Raw genomic sequence first — 21,704 nt, 5'->3', positions numbered from 1 at the left:
TAGAACTATGCCACCTTCGGTCCGATCTAAGTATAGTATATAAAATCATAGATTGCAATGTCCTACCTGTCAGTGAATACTTCAGCTTCAACCATAACAATACAAGAGCAAACAATAGACTCAAGGTTAATCGCACCAAACTTGATTTCAGGAAATATGACTTCAGCAACATAGTGGTCAATGTCTGGAATACTCTACCTGACTCTGTGGCTTTTTCCCCAAACCCCCCAAACCTTAGACTGTCTACTATTGACCTCACCCCTTTCCTAAGAGGTCTATAAGCGCACCAACGTGCCTAGCGTCCCTGTCCTATTGTTTCTTTTATATATATTTTTCTTATATGTATCCATGTATTCATAACTATGTTTTTACTTATACCTATTATCTTGTAAGCAATTGACAAATAGAAAAATAAATAAAATAAATATTTGATCATCCTGTTGCTGTCATTCTTGACACACCTAGAAGACACTTCCCTCTTCCACAAGTTGTTGTGGCCTCTTACCGTGCTTTCCTTTGAAACCAGGGGCAAGGGATTCTAAGGAGTTTAACATTTTTTTTCTGTAAGTCCCTATGAACCCAAGCTGGACAGCTGACGGTTGAACCACTGAAGAAAATTTTTTTATCTAGACAGGCCCAAATAGCATTTTTCTGTTTTAGGGCAATTTGTCCTTCCACAAATCTCATGACCATTCTGTTTTTTCTCTGAACCTGTTATTGTTTGTCTGATTCATTGTGGTGGTCAAAATTTGACACAATGTTTAGATTGATATCTTGCCAATATAGAAAAAACTACTGTATATCTTGCAGCATAAACTTACATCTTGTAGAATAAACTACATGGCATCTTGCAGTTTGCAAATTATACTTTTCTACATGTAGCCAAACACCATGCTTGTTTTTTTCTCTCTCTTCTGGAGTGACATCACAATGTTGGCATTTTCTTCATTAGAAGTAAGTCATAATTTAGGATTTATCTGGATTCATTTCCCTAAGCCATCACTATCACATTAAAGCTGATTTAATAATGGAAAAGCTTTCCAATCTTTTATACCATCTCTACTTCAGCTTTATATCACATAGCAGAATATCAGCTGCTGTTTTCTGTGCATTTTTGGATGGGGAAATATGCATTCCATTGGGACTCAGCCAGCATTTGTTAAGTTTTGAATTTTGCATGTGTTGTTTGGAAAACAAAACTTTCATCTTCTAATTATTACATTAGATTGTATGCTTATTACATTCAAAAATACATTTTTAACAATCAAAGAAGTATGTGTTTCTGATTTTGCAAGGAATCTGAGGAAATACATGTAGAAGGAACACATGAAGACCACATTGAGATAAAAAGGTTACAAGAATAAGAAAACTATCCATTAAGCAAAATTAGTAGGAACCAGAAAATAATATGCTTGAGGAAAAGACTCTGTACCAAGTTATACCCTTAGATATGCTCTTTCCCTCAAAATACGACCTACCCTGAAAGTATGTCCTAGCTTGATTTTTACACATATGCCCAATATAAGCCCTACACTCCCCAAAATAAGCCCTAATTAAGATCCTGCCCCCTTGAGTACACTGGTAAAAAATTACACTATGGTGGGGATGGGGTGGAGCTGCCCTACTACTTAACCTTTGGACAGTTTTAGCATACCCCGACACCTGCCTTACCGGCCCATTTCTTCTGCAGCCAGCAAGGCTGGCAAGGCCTTCCTGAAGGCCTCTGTAGCTGATAACAAAGCTCCAGATCTATCTGGAGCTCTGTCATCGGCTGCAAAGACCTTCAGGAAAGCCTTGCTGGCCACAGAAGAAGTTCCTGAAGGCCTCTGACAGCAAAAAGGAGGCCCCGGGGTGATGTGCACAAGTGAGGTTAGTCAGTGGATGACATCCCTCAAAAATAAGACCCGGTGCCTTTTTTGGTGGGAAAATATAAGACAGGGTCTTATTTTGGGGGAAACACATGAGAATCTCCGGATAGGCAAAATGAGTTTTATCAGGTTCAAAAAATGTTAAAATTATACCAGGAAGTCTTGCAATACTCATTGGAGAATCTGAGTGGAATTCTGAGGAGAATCTGAGGGCATCATGAGAGGGAGAATTATTTTACATGTTTGGGGATTTCCATTGATCCCAAATGCAAGCATGCTGGCTATTCAAAAAGTATTACAGCATAACATTTTCAAAACAAGCACATGCTTCCCAAGTTGTTTCCAGGTCTAATTAATGCTGGACATAGGAAGAGCTTGGAAATACGTAAGGATGAGGCTTGAGAAGATTCTTTACCTAGAACTATTCACTTTCACCCCACTATTTACTTTCATTTCTCACAAGATCCAAGTAACAACTTGAAGTAGTCTTTGTCTAGCTTAGCCTTTTCCAACTTTGGTAATTTTAAGATACATGGATTTCAACACCTGCAATTTCCCAGCCAATCATTCCCCATGCTAACTGGGGAATTCTGGGAGTTGAAGTCTACGTAACTTAAATTTGCCAAGATTGGAAAACACTGGTCTAGCTGGAGATTATTCATTGTTTATTTATTCACTTGTTAAATAGTTACTCCTAGTATTTCTCTGGTGTCCAGGTCCTTGTGGTTTCTCTGCCTTGGTTATGAAGTAACAGATGTGTGCCATCTTCTCTCTGATATACCTGAAGGCTACTATTCTTTTTTCCTTTTTGAATAAATTGTAGTGCACATTGTTTATTTGCAAAATGAAAAACAGTATCTTGCACATTTTATCTGCTGGTATTCTGATCCTCTTTGTTGAAAATCAGCTTGCTCATGCTCATTAAAAATATAAGAACTTTACAAAATTCCCTGATAGATTTAGTTTTTCAGTGAAGCATTTATAATGACAGAGAACCTACTACAAAGAGATTCAGTGAAACAAATTCAAGAGTCAAAATAATTTACAATTATCACCTTTTGCTAGGTAGCAGAAATCTGTCCATCATTTTATTCAGGCTATTATGCAAACAGCATACCAATTCACTTTGGAAATAATTATTTTTGCAGACAGAATATAGAATGAAGTAGCAGCAGGCTGTTAAAGCTTCTGTTTGAAAATGCCACCTTTTTCATGTTTTGTCATTAAAATTGGTCTATAAATTTTAGGCAGACCTCAGTTGAATGAAAGTCTATCACGTGCCAGACATATATTGATTTTTCTCTCTCTTGAATCAATGCTTTCAGGGCTCATTATTTATTCATAAGATAGAAAAGTTGTCTGAGAGGCATTTATAGAAGTGTAAATGTGTAATCCAGAGAGCTGTGTAAAATGCTCTGCAGGACCCCAAGCAACTGGTGTTGGCAAGAAAAATATTGTTTGATTTTATTCCAAGGACATATTCATTTTTGCATTTTTTTCCTCACTAACACGCACATAGGTATTATTGAAGGCTGATATCCCACATTTTAGTGCTTTCTTAATTTTATGCATGAACATTCAAGTAAAGGAAGTGAGAAGATTTTCCATATTCTTTCCAGTTTGAAAAAAGACCCCTTTTAAACATTTTAAAATCGATATTGTGTCTAAGGAAAAAAATGTTTTCAACAGATCAGATTTTAAACCCCCTCCATCATTGTTCAATCAGTCTAAAAATAATCAGTATGCATGTTGTGAATTTCCCTTGACCATAAGAATATTTCATTTTACACTGATGCCTTTGCATATATTCACAATATTAACAATGTTTGCTAAATGCACTGCAGAGGTGAAAGAGTAAGGCAATATTCTAAAACGTATTAACAAGTTCAGAATGTTTTATGTCTACGGACATTATCAGCAGCGGTGGGATTCAAAAATTTGTGTGTGAGTGGCTTGGTGGGTGTGGCTTGGTTGGCATGGCAGGGGAAGGATATTGTAAAATCTCCATTCCCTCCCCACTCCTGGGGGAAGATTACTGCAAAATCCTATCCCCTCCCGCCCCGCCCCCAACCTGCTTTCCAGCTCTGTTCTCTTGTGCAGGGCAACAAAAGAAGACCCAGCCAATCAGCTGGGACTTGGGAGGCAGAAAGTAGATGTGGACGGGGCCAGTCAGAGGTGGTCTTTGCCAGTTCTCCAAACTACTCAAAGTTTCCGCTACCGGTTCTCCAGAACTGGTCAGAACCTGCTGAATACCACCTCTGATTCTCTTTCATCCAAATCATGGTTGTCCCAAGGATGCTTTTTTTCAAGAGGCAACTGGACTTTCTGGTTTTTCTTTGAAGACGTTTCTCTTCTCACCTAAGAAGCTTCTTCAGCTGAGTGGTACTTGTAATAATGCAAGACAATGTTATATACTCTGTCCTAGGATCAATATCCCTTTGCTCCAGTGCAGATTTTAAACTTAACACCCTGATTCAGAATGAGAAAACTAATCTCACTGAGATATGTCACTACAGTCATATTATAATCTTCTTGATATTGGATTAGAGACCAAAAACATGTTAGAGCCTCTGCTCATCAATCTGCCCAACATGCTTATATCCCAGAAATCTGTTTTAATTTACTATGTGAACCATTGCAAGCAGTTGCAGCTTCATAGTATGATTTGGATGACTGAGAATCAGAGGTGGTATTCAGCAGGTTCTGACCAGTTCTGGAGAACCGGTAGCGGAAACTTTGAGTAGTGAAAAATAATTAGTCATAGCAACATTTTTTAATTTACATTCAGTCCCACAATAAATTGCACTTATCTGCCGATAATTGTATTTTTTGAACTTCTTAATTATGTTTTTGATATCTTTGATACTCATTTATTCATTTAATCATTACACCATGCATGCTACTAATTAGTTTATGATTTCTGCACCTAATTTAAATCTCCTTCTCCCAGTCTTCAATCTTCACCTTATACAAAATAATACAAATATAGTTTCATTTCCCTCTCCTCATATCCAATTTAACTTCTTTTCATTGTCTCTTGGAAAAATTGTTGGAACCTCAATTCAGACATTTGCCTACTCTAATATTCTGACAATAATCTCCCTTCCTGATACTATAAAGTAATATTTTTATGCTTTCTATACAGTTCTTAGAAATTTGAATGCTCCATTCTTCATTGTAATGATGTGATAGCATTTAAGCTCTAACCAGAATATATTCTTCCTTTGATATACTTTATAGCAGCAAAAAGTGAGGCTATGTGTTGTATGAATAAATTATTTAGTAACTCATTACTCAATGATTTAGCTCAATTATTTTTTTCAGCCTTCTGCAACACAACTTTCCTATTTTTACGCAGCAGTAATTAATCAACTACTAAGTGTGAAACTGACTCTTAGTAGTTGAGAAAATAACACAAGGGATTTGATTTTTTTTTTTGAAGTGACAGTTTACAGTCATGGGGGGATCTTCTGAATCTGGCAGGGCCATCAGAGAGAGCCACATGACATCTGTGGTAAGGTCATTTGTCATTTTTACTTTGGCTGATAATGCTGCCTTCTCCCTGTAAAAGAGAACTGGTGTTGGTGACACATACCCTGATAACCTTATGGCTGGTTTATTTTTCATAGAACACCCAGAAATGGAATGTGACAGTACAGATAGAGAATGCAAGTATGATTAAATGTGCTAGTTGTTGTTTGTTTTTTGAGGTCAAATCAGGTGTTCACTTTGGTAAGCGAAAACTTAACTAAGGCCCAACTACTTGTATGAGTGCCTGCCTACTCTCTCACTTTCAGGTCTTCAAGGGAACACTTTTTGCATGTCACATCAGGAACATCTTCAGCACAGACTATGAGTTTACTGAAACACTTGGAAATGTGCAGCATATATATTTGCAAATATCTTTCCAGATGAAGTTGTCAGGAGAGTTACAACTGGGTCAATAAAGGAGAATATTTGTAACTCAGGGTTGATATGAGGGATCCTTGTTGCTCTCCGAGCTTGGTTGTTTTCTTGTAGATATTTCATTATCCCAACTAGGTAACATCATCAATACTCAGCACTGATGTGCAGCATTGATGTTGTTACCTAATTTAGGTAATGAAACGTCTACAAGAAAACAACCAAGCTCAGAGAGCACCAAGGACTCTCATTACATCTGAAACACTGTTTTCTGTCAGCCAAAATTGCCCTCCATGCACTGCTTCCCCAGACATGGGGGGGGGGGAATATTCAGGGACTGCATGTTGTTACTCCCATTAGGATAACATATTTGTTTAGGTCCATGTCTTCAATCAATGGGAAATCAGCATTGTTGGGTTAGTATCCTGAATAGAATGATACCATGTTAAAAAAAGAATTGAGTAGCTTTGCTCATCACCCACCAACTTACCAGCTTCCCTTACTGTCACCTCAAAAAATATTCCAAAAGTTTTTCCAAGAACTTTCCTGTGAATCAAACCATTGGCAGATGCTATAAAAGAAGGAGTTGATAAAGATTCCTATTACTTAAATGTAGGAAGAGCCCTGTGGGGTCTGGTGGACCATGCTGATCCATTGTGTTGTGTTGCACAATGTGTCACACGAGGGCCCATCACAAGTATGAAGGAACCCAATAGCACAGGCCAGGAAAAGGGTAGGCTATTCCACTATTGTTCCTCAGGTATGCTTCTTGGGATTCAGGAGACAGAAAATTGTGTTACTGACATGCCATTCTTTTGTGAATTTGCCCAATGCATTTTATATCAGTGGCCATCACTCATCTGATGGCTGCAAATTTTGGTTTAATTATGCGGTATTTCAGTCTTGAACAAATGACCCAATGTTCTAAATTTTGGGGAGGCAACACTCTGTCCAGATTTTCTTTATCATCATGATTTTATATCATAACATTATATGTTTATATTATGAACACGGTTCAAGTGAAAATACAGATTGTTGTTCTACTTCTGCACACATACAGAATCTGTAGCCAAATCCAGTCTGCAAGGCCTTCATATTTGAATTTCTTAGTTCACTGATCCTTTTCCTCTCAACGCTCCCCCACCCGCTTATCTTTGATCCTACAATTCATCTTTCCTTGCCTGTGTCAGCTGCTGATCCCATTGCTCTCTTTTCCTGTGTATAAACTCTCTAGTGGATCTATTAACCTTCTGTTTTGGTCTGTAGCATTTAAGGAGTTTTGTCAAGAATTGATAGTTCGGTGGCACATTCTGATTCATTTTTTCCTTTAGTCTTAACAACTTTACTACCTTTTGACATAGAAGTATTCCCTTTCTCAGCAACAGCAAAGATCCAGAAAATTTCTTTACAATTCTCTTTATCTTTCATAGAGTTTCCAAGTATTTTTCATGAAATTGAGGTGGTTAAAAAATGCAGGAGAAATTCTGCACTGGAATACATTTATATGATTTCATCAGATAATAGTCTTTTACGGGTAACGAAGGTAGGCGGAACATAAGTAATGGTACTCCAGTTCTTAAATGCATTTCATTGCTATGGAGCCAGCCGATTTTAAAAATCTGGTAAATAAAACAGTGCAGAAGTTATGGCTTCTTAAATACCTTTGCAAAGAGCAGCAAGGTAGATGTTTCTCTCTCTTTTTAACACTTTATTCTATTTTGAAAATTATAGTGTTTAGCCATTGTTATTGAAATTAATTGAAGAAGTGGCAGTGTTATTTTTGGCTGTGGCAGCAGTATGATCCTAGGGAATTCAGTAATATGGGAAATGTAAATGAATGCAACAAAAATATGACTACTCTAGCTGATGCTCTTTAAAAAGAGTAAGCAAGATGGGTAACTATATCCCCTCAGATCTGTGGTGAACAGATTGGAAGTCAGTGTGAAATTCTAACAGAATAGAGATTGTTCCTGCTAAAAGGGAGAAGAAATCTTAATTGACTGATCTCTGCTTTCCACTGGAATGTAACTCCATATTTTTCTTGATACAATGCTTTAGGAAGTCAGTATTATATATTATGATATAGAATTAACAATTATTGGACAGTCTGAAAACCATGCTTCCATAATATTTGTATGTATCAGTTACAATATTTTAGCTAATTTTCATTTGGAGACAAACATCTTTTAGGTACTTTGGGCAATCCAATAAATTTTGTGTGCTTGTATATGTATGTGAGAAAGAGAAACAAGAAATGCAAATACAAAAGCATATTTTAAGTGTGAAGGATAGCAGCTTTATCTATATTAGTGCTTGTTTCAAGCTTGATATATTGTAAACATATGCTTAAACAGATATCAATGTGTAATTTATAAAAATGACTTGCTATGATAAAATTACCATGGGATTTTGAAATAAAAGCCCAAAAGATGCTGTAATTATACTAAATATACTGCTTGTTCAGAAGACAGAGACAAGCAGAATTTTGTGGGTCTATTTCGGTATGGATAGACTTGTGTCAATACATTAGCATTTTAAGTCCACCTGTCCTGTCTGTTGCTTAGTTTTTGGGGTGTCAATTTTGGCATCATGCTGTTCAGCTGTTTTCAGCGGAAAACTGCTTTTTGGATGAAAACCTAGGTCTATAGATCCCATTTAGTCACAGTTTGATTTAGTTATATGAACGTTGCCATGTGTTTTTCCCTAAAAAATATGATTTGATTAATCATAGCTTAACATGTTAGACTAGCCCCATGATGGCGAACCTATGGCACGCATGCCACGAGTGGCATGCAGAGCCACTTGTGCTGGCACATGAGCCGCAGGCAAACTTACCTCACTGCACATGCGTGCACCTCACAGTTGATTATTATTATTTTTTCGGTTGGTTTGAAGCCTTTTTAGGCCTCCCAGAGACTTAGAAAAAGCCTCTGCAAGGCTTTTCAGGATGAATTTTGTCACTTCCTGGAATACTGGAAGTGATGAAACGGACCTATATTCGGCCTAAAAAGCCTGGCAGAGGCTTTTTCCAAGCCTCTGGGAGGCCGAAAAAGGCCTCAAACCAACCAAAAAAACAGCTGTGAGGCACAGTGCAGGTAACGGATTGCGCGCACATGCGTAGGACGCATGGGGAGGGGCCGCACATTACAAACTGGGTGCTGGCAAACGAGTGCATGCGCGTGCACTGGTGCACACAATTTTTGGCACAGGAGCCCAAAAAGGTTAGCCACCACTGGACTATCCTATATTATCCTATTAATTAATCTATGGTAGTCTGAACAATGCAAAGCATGTTTAAATAAACAGAGGTTTTTTTCCCTATTGGTAAGTAGAAACAGGATATTAGAAGACCCTGTATGCTATAATTACTTGTATTAGATAGACTATGCAGAGATTATCTGGAAAATACATAGGTGAGCATGTAACCTGTTTCAGGAACTCCTTAAAGCAGCCACCATCTGTGCAGATACACACCCACATACACACACACCCCACCCACCCCACACAGAGATTCTAGTGTAATTAAGTTTGGTTGCCTTTTAAAATAACTTGGTTAGGGCCAAGTTAAATATGCATATTTAAGTAATTAGTAGTCATTCTGCAACAACATATTGAACCAATACTGTTTGTGGGATTTCATTGTACACATCTTTCAATGGACATCATGTAACCATGAAACTTTGTTTATTGTTGAAAAACGAGCAACTGCTTTCTGTTTCCTCTTCTTTCATGTTCATGTTTATTGAAGCAGCCCTGCATTTATGTGAGAATTAATATTTGCAATAGCTAGAATGATTAAACCACAATTTCCCTCATATTCAAATGTTTTTTTAAATGACTTTCCACATTGCTAACTAAAGTGTAATCATCTCATTTCTTTCTTTCTAATGGAATGTTACTGAAGGCATTAAATCTGATTTTCCAGAAAAAGCCTTTTGGAGAATGTGATTTTGTTGCTGTAAATAGGCATTATTTCTGTATATAAATACTTGATTATGAGAATGAACACTTGATGTGCAACCAATATCTGACTTAAACATAAATGACCATGTGTGAAAATCAAATTGTTGATTTAAATGGTTATAAACACTTTGTGCAATTATTTTCCACTCCTGTTTATTAGAAGAATATTTTGGAGTAAAAATGAGAAACACATTCCATTACCTATATTTCTTCTTAGGATTATATATGCAATGTAATCTGGATAATCGATTTATTAAAATCAGTTTATTTAGCTCTGTTTTCTGTGGCAGAGGGCTGCAGGGGGCAGTTGCGGATGAAAACAGGGTACAGGAGGCTGAACGCACCCCTCCCTGAGCTCAGTCTTCGCTGGCAGGAGCACCATGGGCCAGTCCTTTGCTGTTCCCGGCCCGGCCCTGCGGGCCAGATTTAAACACCCCACAGGCCGAATCTGGCCCACGGGCCTTGAGTTTGACACCCCTGCCTTAGCTTGACTGGATCATCAAAATTAGCCCACTGGCATGCCACAAAATATTGTAGTTGTTCAAGCCCTACTGTTGTCCATTAGAAGGAGACATGCCTATTTTGCAACTATCTCTGTAATAATGCCAACTACAGGTAGTCCTCAACTTTTGACATAATTGAACCCAAAATTTCCATTGTTAAGCAAAGCAGTTGTTAAGTGAGTTTTCCCCATTTTATGACCTTTTTACCACAGTTGTTAAGTGAATCGCTCCAGTTTTTAAGTGTTGTTAAATGAACCTGGCTTCCCCTATTGACTTTGGTTGTTGGAAGCCATGTGGGAAGATTAGAAATTGTGATTACATGATCCCAGGACAGAGCAACTGTCATAAATACATACCAGTCCTAAGTGCCCAAATTTTAATCATGTGACCATGGCAATTCTACAATGGTTGTAAGTGTGATAACTGGTCATAAGTCACTTTTTAGTGCCATTATTGTAAACCAAGGACTATCTGTATAAATCTTACTTGAGACTACAGTGGGAAAATCCTCAGAGTTTAAGATGTACAGTTCACACTAAGTGAGAAAAATTTCCTAAGGCTTTCTAAATTTCTTACCATTTTTGTCATTCATGGTGGTGTGTACCTTGAGATTGGGAGTCACCTGCTTAGTGCTGACATTCCTGAATTCCTGAATTCTTTCACAATTTGGGGGCAGGGTAGTGGTATCTGAGACAGTTGCTCTGGGATCCAAAGAATTCTCCTCATGGTACTGCTTTTGAGGATGCTTTAATTTGGATTCTTGAATTGATCTGGTAAATCAATTTGATAGTGTAAACAGCCCCTTCCAACTTTGACTCTGTAAAAAGCATTAAAGAAATAAGAGCAATATAACTTAGAACTCTTCAAACAAAAGAGATGCTTCTTATTTTCTATATTTTCAGAAATAATGACTTCTGATTTGTATATATGCTAATAATCTATTGTCATAGGTTTCGTCTGTATTTTGAACATTGCAGTTGTGGGATTTTTTAAAAAAATCATTATTGGGTCTCTTCCGTTGTCACTAGCAACAGGAATTCCATTCTAGTTATATGATAATCTCCCTGCCCCAACTGTATCTTGACAGGAGTGCTAAAACAAGGTAAGATTATAAATTAACTCTGACTACTGTCGCTATTGTAATTGCTTTTAATTAAAAAGATGTTTCTCTGTTGCAATTCAGTTGTGTAACATTGCAATGATACTGATTCTGCATGAAAAAAGATACTATACAAATATCCTTATTACAAAATTCAAAGGAAACATTAGAAGATTGGTGTGAGCCTGAAAATATGAATGCTTGGTGAATTTTAAGACTCAGATTAGTTCAGGAAAAGATAACATATTTATTTTTGTTGCTTTTTGATGTTTGAGCTAGTAAGCATGCTGCTACACAATTTTTCACTTACTGTTATGGTTGGTCACACAGCCAGGCACATGTTTAGATTGGATTTTGCATTTTTATCTATCCAGTCCATCCTAAAAACCTTTAATACTCAGATGTTCTTTGATGATGTTAAATGTATTGTTGCACTATGTAAGCTGTTCCAGGTAAAGCTGTTTTGTGTGATTGACTGGTGGTGATTTTGTCAGTGCTGAGAGTATTCAAGTGGTGCTTGTTATTATTGTTATTATTTTAGCTGTCTGTCTTTTAATTTTTAATTATGCTATTAGATGGGAGCATTAGGAGTGAAAATCAAATCTGCAGTGTTGCTTTTCAATACTACTATACTAAATTCAACCATTTTAAACTTATGGATCCAGAAATCAAAAGGTTTTTTAAGAAATGTAGTAGTCTGCAACCAATAACTGAATCAAAAGATAAACAGTCTTTTTTGACTGTTTAATCTTCTCCTGCAGTCTGCAGCAAAAACAGTGTTGCTGAATGGTCAATGAGAATCAGCTTAGCCTGTCTACCAACCCTACTGTCATCTTACCCTTAACAAGATCATCTCTTCTGATAGTGGAAAATACTTGTAAGAAATATGGAGCTTTATATCACTGGATGTCTAAACAGAAGCAGAATTTTCTGTGCTAATAATTTCTACGCATTCTTATAGATAGCATTTTTAGATAGCTATAACTAAAGAGCTATCGCTTAGATTGCTATGTTTTGTTAATATGACTAATTCATCTTAGTTTTATACATTCCCTTTCTTGCCACCAGAATGGCTACTTTACCAGAAATATCATTATTTTTCTCGCCTCTGCTTTTCATGCTGCTCCTCAAAGAGGCTGTTTTGCATATGGCATTGAGCTTGTTAAACATTGTTTTATAACAAATATGCAATAATAATTCTGAAATCAAAAGAAAAGACAGCGGAGAATGGACCTCCTGTTTGTTTATTTTTTATTTTATATGCATTTATTATTATCAGCAACTTGTAATAAAATGCCTTAAAATGAAAAGATCCCTGAAGCAAAATATCAACATTTTCTTGTCCTAAATACTTGACATCAATGAATATCTGAAAATCAATTTGTGGATTTGAAATTTTGGGATATTAAATAATCTGCACTGCATACCTTGGGAACTTCCATGTTGCTTCTGTCATAGACTAATATACTATATGTTTTCTTAATTTCATTCAGTGCTGAGTAAACATTGGTATCTTTGCTTTGTTGCTGTTGTAAATAAACCTTAGTGGAAAGCCAGAGGACTTGGTCTGCAAATAATACACATGATGCTAAACAAATGGCTTAAAAAAAATCTTTAATGACTTCTGGTGGCAGAAATAACCAAGAAAAACCTATTGTGCTAACCTACTTTTATGTGGATTCCCACTGCAATTGACTATGAATGTTTAGCTTTAAAATTAGTTGTGTAGTAGATAAGGTGTCAGGCTAGAGACCAGGAGATGGGGAGCTCTAGTTCCAACTTAAGCACAAAATTAGTTGGGTGACTTGGGCCAGCCACTTTCTCTCAGTTCTAGAAGGAAACAATGAGCAAACGACTTGCAAAAAATCTTGCCAAGAGAACTGCAGGGACTTATCCACGCTCTGAGAATCAGACACAATTGAACAGAAGGGGGAAAAAATTAGTCCAACATGTACATTTGAACTGTCCTTAAATTCTACTTAAAAGGGTGTTTTCCCTTCAAGAAGTACTTGAAGGAACTGATACTTGACTTGATTCAAAGATCAGGAATATACAGTATAGTTTTGCTTTATTTGACAGCTGCACTAGCTTTTATGGAGCATACCAAGGTCAAGTGAATAAGCCCAGAATTAATTCGGGTTTAAAGGTTCATTTGGTTACTGACCAAATGAATGTTTTGGGTTGGCTGCCCTGTGCCTGTTAATACCCTGCCAAAAGTTTCCCAAAAGAAATTTTAAACTTTCCTCAAAAGGAGAACAAAAATTTAGTCTTACCAACTTTGGGGCTCCAAGGATATTGGTGGGTATCATCTGAACTTTCAGTTATACTCTTTGCATTCTAGTTATATTTTTGTAGCATTATTTAATATAACTGAGTTATACTTTTCCTTTATTTCTTCCTATTGTAATACAATTTAAAATCCTTTGAATTAATGAAATTCAGTTTCAGAATAACTAATTCCAGTTCTGATTCTCATTTTCTGGAAGGAAGCATCCCAACTAATACAGGTATACAACAAAATTGCATATTACCTTCACTGTTTTTTAATCTATCTAATGTCAGGTGCAGGAAATGGGGAACCAGGATAGAATTCAAAAGCATTATGAGTTTATTCCATGCAACCTATACGTAAGAATCTAATATACTAACAGTCAAAGCAAATTGGCATCAGATAAGAGTCAATGGACTTCAAGGGGGACTCTTTACAGGAATGTAATAACTCCAAACTGATGGTGTATTTGACCCTACCCTTGGGGTCAGCTGGGATGCCTCCTACATATATTCAAGTATTTTAGCTAATTGTGTGATAACAGTATTACTGTTTGCCAGTATTACTGTTTGATTTAAATCGAGTCAATTTAAATCATGATTTAAATCACTAGTAAAAAGTTTTGATTTAAATCAACTCAATTTAAATCATAATTTTTAAAGAGCAACTGTCATCTCTGTCCCACGGTGGCTCCTCCTCTGACCCGCTGTTGACTCAACGAGAGTCCCATTCACTTCAGTGGGATGGCTGGTGATGCAGCCGTGACATAACAAGGTGCAGGATGTGGCAGGCAGTAGGTGAGTGGATGCACGCTAACAGCCATGATGGATCTGAAATGTCAGGCGCTCTTTAAATGGAAGGACTCATTCTTACTGGTAGTTAGAATCTTTAATATTGTTATTTGAAAACAAAATGAAGGTTTCCTATTTATCTTGCAGAGCTTGGATTCATTTGAATGAGTTTACCAAAAATGTAAATATTGCAGAATATACAGCCTCATGCTACATAACTAAGCTCCATTTCATGTTGAATAAACTAAATTATTAATGTATCTTAAATAGAAAGATATCTTTAGATAAATTTTACTCCAAAAGCATTTTATTAAAATACATTTGATTAAAAAAGATCTGTTTTAAATAAAAAAAAATCTAATTTAAATTTTAGAAATCCGTTTAAAAAAAAAAGATTAAATCGATTTTTATCCACCCTGCTATATACCAACAGTGTAGTTACTATGTCTATTTCATGGATAGGAATGAGAAAGACATCCCATTTATCACCCATTTTGATTCTGAAATTTTGAAATATTTACACTTTAGCCAGGCTGGATGCATTGCCCTCAGCAGTCATGTTAAGGATTCTCCTATGTATCTTTAATTGTGTCCATGTAGTAATGGCTCAATAAAATTGAAAGCCATACACTACCATGCTTCTCCCTATATAAGAAGTCTAGATCTTGAAGAAAATTCCAGGCAGAGAGTATGATTTCTCCATAATGTGACTTTCTTCAGGAAAGGACTCAAAAATATCTTCATAAATCATCCAGCTTTTTTCTATCATTTGTACAACACACGGCACTAATTAAATTTGGAACAATATACTATTCTTATTCAGTTTTATTTTAATATATATATTCTCTTAAATGTTTTTAGATCCTATTATACTTACTTTTTCTGTTTCTTATACATATAAAAGAATGTAGTAGTTCTCCTATTAGACATTTTATTGTATCCGCCTTAGAGCTGTAATAAGTTGATTTGATTTGGAGGGAAAGAGGAGAATTTTGAGCATCAAACTAATGCTAGAGCCAACAGTTTATGCTGGCCACTTTTCGACCATAAGTTGTTTCCCAAAGCAGCTTCTGTCTCAATTAAATAAGTAAGAGAGAAAGGAAATAAATAAATAAGAACAGCAGAGAAGAAACAGATTAAACTCTAATCTACAGTATTTTGATTAGAAGCCTGTATTGCTTTTTAAAAGAAAAAAACATCATTGTTGACATTGTTTATTCATTCTGAATACAAAAATGATCTGTAAAGATTTCCTCTCTTCAGTAAGGCTATCTAATTATTGTCCCAAAGATGCTTTTTCAAGAGGCAACTGGACTTTCTTGCTTTTCTTTAAAGATGTTTCACTTCTCATCCAAGAAACTTCTTAAGCTCTGACTGGATGGTGGGCAATGGAAGGATTTATATTCCTTGCAAGCAGTTGAATATGAAATTAATCAAAAGGATTACAAAGGTTATTTGAACAACATTACTAACAGACTGATGTAAGTGTGCTATATGTGGGGTCCTCTAATGCAGGGATCCCCAATCTCCAGGGCATGGCCTGGTATCAGGCTGCAATTTGGAACCAGACCATGCAAGTGGTGGGTGACCACAGCTCCATTTGCATGAGCGGCGCCTCCTGCTTGTATGAAACCCTCCCCCCCACCAGTCTGCAAAGCCAGAAAGGTTGGAGAGCACTGCTCTAATGCATCATGGAAAGGAAAAACTGATTAAATTATAAGGAATTGCCTTATTCAGAACAATGTTGTAAAATTTACATACAGATCAGATCTGCCTATTAAACTGAGGCCCCAAAAGTAAGGGCATTATATACATTTGTGTTTAGTGGGGCTGGCACTTATTACTTTACTGCTATTTTTTAGATCTTTTGACTTTGCTAAATATAAGCCAAGCAATACTGATTTGCTTTTACACATGTATTTTTTAAAAAAATAGGCATGTTTTTCCATTTTTATGCCACTTCTCCAGAAGCTCATGTCACATATACCAGTGTTAGTAAAATAGTAAGTAGGTTTAAATATATTATTAAGTGAATGGTAATAATTTCTTATTTATAATTGCTTAACAGCAGCAGCAGGAGTTCATATTGTTCTCCTCATTCTTAAATAATATTGGTGAAATATATGTTCTTCCAAAGATATATGAGGTAGAAAAATCAGATTATTTTAAAACTGTTTTGAACCTTTTATCTTTCCATTTGTAGCTGTCTTTATTAATGTTACACAAATTAATTAAAATATCTCTGCAAAATAATTCTTTGGCTGATCAAATGCTAAAGCAATATGCACAGATGAGAGTGAACATCTACCAAATTCCTTTCTTTTTCTTATTCTTCTGTCCATGAGAAAAACTGAAACATGAGAAAATATTTATATTTATATAAATATAATATAGGTTATATTATTTGCACTAATATAACCATAATTAAGCTGGAGTCCAGTGTTTACAAACCAATTCTGACCAAGATTTCAAAGAAATTTAGAGGCTAAAAAAAGTTAGATCCCAAGTTTATCACTCATTAAAATCAAGTCAATTTGAGTCCAGTGATTGTACTTTAACAATGGTTATATCCGGATCTAATCCTATGCTTAACACAAATACAATGTGAACCATACAATGCGAACTAGGAGAGAAGGAAATTGGTCCATCTTTATTGGTGGCTGGAGAAGAGGATAAATTCCCTATGAAAGAACAAGCAATTGAGATACAGAGATGATCTTTATAATTCTCACAACCATTCTTTTTTTGACTAAATGTCCTTATACTAAGCACTATATCAAATTAAAGACTGTTGCGGGCTTCCTGTTACTTGATTCTAAGAAGATTCAAGTGAACGGTTTGGGTAATTCCACATCAGTAGAAATTAGATCAATGAGGTTTTCATTTTATTCAAATTGGTTTTCAAACCAACAGCATCTAAACATAAATCCTTGAGTGTCCCTTGTCAATTTCACAATAAGAATATGCTTGTTTATGAACTGTATTGCATGCTGTGAAGCTTTTTTGTTATGGACATTTTGTGAATTAGACTGTGATACAATTGATTTGTGGAAGACATTAGAGACAAAAAAACATTAAGAACATTTATGGGTTTGCTGAGAAACTATTTCCTGTTAATCTAGGCACTTTTATTCAAAACATGCTTACAAATAAAATGCTTTTGTTTCTCGCATAAAAAATCAAGCAATACTTAGTCATATTGATTCCTCTGAAAAATAATGCTTAACCCCATAAATTGACTCCAGCCTTTAAAATTCTGCTAAAACAGAATGAGAGAGAAAAATCAAATGCTCCATTCCCCATTTCCTGCAAGGTTTTAATGGATTACTAAATAAATGCTTTTTTATTCTTCTTTTGGTCAGGAATTAATGGAATTTTGTCCATTTCCCATTTAAAGTGTGAAAATAGTGACATACAGCTTTTTATGGCTAAATAATGAAACTCTAATACATTTTCTTCCTGTAACAAGTTAGAATTTGTAACAGTTCCTTTAGGCCATAGTAATTTCAAACTTCTAATAGCATCCAAATAAGATCTCACGACTTTTTTGTACAGCTAAAAATCCATCTCAAGTACAAAATGTATTACATACAAAATCATTTTAAGAAGGGACATTTTTTTTCAAAAGAATTAACCATTCTTGAAAAAAAATATTAATGACATTCTCATTAAGCATAAGATCCAATTAATGCCTGGATAAAGCTGTTTTGTATAGTTCCTTTTTTGAAGGGAAAACTTCAAACTTATTATATTTCATTCGATAGCTTTACTGTTAAAACCTTGCTCTGGGCGGAAATGTAGAAGACATCACCACTTCACTGAAAAACCATTTGTAGTGTCCAGTTGCAAAAAATGTGTTTTCTACTAATGTAACAAGTAGCCCTACTTATATAAAATATTTATTTGGAGAAAACTATTAGAGCTGCATCTACACAAATATTTACAGCCCCCTGTATGTACCTTTTTGTCTTCAGAAAGAAGCTCAGCTCAATCCTTGTATCTTCCTCAGTTGCCTTCATTTTGAAGTATGACTATGTTTTTTCCTGTGCCATAGTCATATGCTTTGAACCATGTACTAAACTTTAATATATAGTTTACAAATCAAAATGACTTCGGGCAGGGAAAGTGGGGGTGGTTTTTGCCTCCTTTAAGAATTAAATTTCTCCTTTAAGGGAAATATTTTACCCTGCCTTTTTAATATTTCCCAAAACGTTTCATTCTTTGGGGGAAGGCGGGGCTTCCCACATAATTAATCAAGAACCAGAAGTATCTAGACATGTTCAGTTGCTAAATAATTTCTGTAACAAAGTTTGTAATAAAGTGTAGAGAGAGTCCGTCACCTTCAATATACCATTGAGTTGAGATTCTGCTCTATCTTTCTATATGCTAGCAGTTAAAAGAAAACATTAAGATTCAGTATAAGGGGGAAGTAGGCAGAGGTGGCATTCAGCAGGTTCTGACCAGTTCTGGAGAACTGGTAGCGGAAATTTTGAGTAGTTTGGAGAACTGGCAAATACTACCTCTGATTGGAGTTTTTACAGCGTCCCTCCCCTTCCACACCCATCAAGCCATGCCCACAGAACCGGTAGTAAAAAAATTTGAATCCCACCACTAGGAGTAGGCAATACCTAGATATTTTGAACTATATGTTCCATAACCCTCAGCCAACCTAGCAAATACAATAGATACTATTCCATATAACGTGCAGATACTGGCTCATCTACCCCTTGGCTAAGTTATGTTGTCCATAAGGATAATTTATAATAATTTTCTGATTGAATTAAAACTATAAGTAAAACTATAACTTGACTGATGCCCAGGCAAGGTGCATGGTTACCAAGGCAAATTAAATTATTTTGACATCCGAAACATAAAATCCATTGACATCTTTTTCCCAACCACAGTAAAATTAATTATAACAAATTGTTCTTTCATGTTACTAGAAATCTCTTGCTGGAGGTTACCACTACAGCCTAATACTTGATATCCAGTGCACGCATGTGTCTTTGTCAGGGCCTGAAATTTTATAAAAGCAACATTTTGTTTTAACTGGAGAAACATATGGCAATGACAACTTGAGCTTGTTATATGCAGAGATTTTACCCTAAAGATAAGTCTTTAGGGTAAATTAACAAGACTGTGTTGAAAGAGCAAATTGTGATGTGTGTTCAAGATATTGTTGCTGAAATGGTTTTAAAGTACAGTCTCTGCCTAGGTAGTATTTTTAAGATACATCTGTTGTTTTGAGAAAGAAAACAAAGAATGTAAAATCTCAGGCGTATTCTGCTTGTTAATTCATGACATGTAGGAGCATTCTTTGTATCATTTGAATGCCTTTGGGTTTATGGAAAGAAAACTCATCCACTCTGATTATGACTTTAGCAATGTCATATTGATTATGGTCTGCAAAAGCAATTTTGCCCTTTTCCTAACGGAAGGCAGAACTGTGGCTCAGCTGAATCAGTTTAAAAGCCATTTTGGAAAAAGGGAGTTTTCGTAATGGAGTTTTCTTTTTACAGTATGCATATGGGATTTCCACTGTTTTTAATTCAATGATGCATTAAAAAGAGGAAATATCAATTGATGGGGCTAGGTCAGGTTAAAGCATCTGTTGCTAGGAGAGATACAAGATGAAGGGACCCAGCTGGAATAAATATATTAATAAGAGATTGAAGATAGCTTAGCTGAGAGAAGGAAGTTGGATAGGGCACTAAAAATGGATGAGGTACTTACAAGTGAATGGTGCTCATTTGTGGAAAACATTTATGAGGCCATAAATTACTCCTTGAGCTGTTACTGAGAGTGTTTGTTGGGTGGTTATAATACAGGAAGGTTGTTTGGAAGCTCTTGTGTTGATTTAATTTGGTCTCTTAAATTTGTTTCCATTTTGTTACTTTTTCACTACTGATTTGAAATTGGGGCACTTTTAAAATAATGCAAAATAATTAGGGATATGCACTCTCTGCGCCACTTTTTCCTATATACCATTAACCTCTTTATATTTTTCCTTCATGGCAGATAGTGCTGCCATTTGAAACAGAGGGTGGTGGAGTTTCCTGTAGTTGCCAGGCAACAGAAAGAGATATGGACCAAATGCCCTTTTGTCTTAACCAGTAAAATGTCCCAGTCTGGCTGTTTGCAATTGCAAGACTAAGATGAAAACTCCAGAATTTGCCTAGGAACTTTATGGAGAATCTGTATTATGTGTTTGATGAACTACTTGAATGTAATGTTCTTACCAGATGTAAGGCTGCTTATTTCTGAAAATCGACATTCAGTGTTCTGTGTAGAGTTAAATGAAATCCTATTCAAGATCTATGATGTCTAAGTTCTCTCCATAATTTGGAGCCTGATTTTATATTGAAAGACATTTGGTAGTGATTAAGGAAGAATTTGAAATTGACTATATTGTGTAGTCATTTCTTTAATTATTTCAACACGAAGAAACAGAATATGAAATAATTATTGCAATGCTCAATAAATTCTTTTGGGGAGGTAAATTCTATTTCAAGAGTCAGAAATATTTTACATAATTAATCTTAATTATCTTCATGCTGTCTCCCGGGCACATTTATTTTTAGTAAGTTGGTTCCCAGATAAAAGAAGTTCCTCTTTGGTTCAAATAAATAAAATAGCAGTTTAGCTGCCTGAGTTCCCACAATATGAGCAAATGATCTTATTTCAGGGATAGCTAAAGCCTTTTCATCATAGAATGATCATTGATTTTTCAGAAGCAGCAGCTGCAGACCTCATGGGAAAGTTCACAGCTGTTTGCAGCTGCTAGAGTAAATTGTTCTCCTAAGGATCCAATACAGCTTTTTGAAAAGAATAAAAAGAAGTGTAAGAAAAGAATATTAACTATGAACATAGTACGAAAGAGTCTGGTGGAATAATATTCTTTCTCATTGAAGGAGATCTCTGTGTAGCCACAGTTCTGATTCAGTTCTTACACTTTATCTCTCCAACCCTGCCATAGTCCAATTATTACTTATTCTTCTGGTACAACACCCTCCAGATCTTCTACTCAGGAGTGTCAAACTGGTAGCCTGCAGGCAGGATGTGTCACATGCAGGCCAGGCCCACCCCAGCTCCGTGAAGGGAAAACAGTAATAAAATGCAGTGGTGGTATTCAATTTTTTTTTTACTACTGGTTCTGTGGGCATGGCTTGGTGGGCATGGCAGGAGGTTATTGTAAAATCCCATCCCCTCCCCAGGCAATCAGCTGGGACTCGGGAGGCAGAGAATAGATGGGGGCAGGGCCAGTCAGAGGTGGTATTCCAAACTACTTAAAATTTCTGCTACCAGTTC

At 36.0% G+C, this 21,704-nt stretch overlaps 1 protein-coding gene across 1 annotated transcript in view; it reads left to right on the top strand.

Moving 5' to 3' along the window:
• The window catches only part of PAG1 (phosphoprotein membrane anchor with glycosphingolipid microdomains 1), an 84,304-nt gene that overhangs the window by 24,029 nt on the left and 38,571 nt on the right, over positions 1-21,704 (top strand). The window lies entirely within an intron of this gene.

This window comes from Pseudonaja textilis, chromosome 3, assembly GCF_049901715.1.
Source record: "Pseudonaja textilis isolate UNSWEBS1 chromosome 3, rPseTex1.2, whole genome shotgun sequence".
NCBI classification, from domain to species: domain Eukaryota; kingdom Metazoa; phylum Chordata; class Lepidosauria; order Squamata; family Elapidae; genus Pseudonaja; species Pseudonaja textilis.
This window is presented reverse-complemented; position numbering and strand designations above follow the sequence as displayed.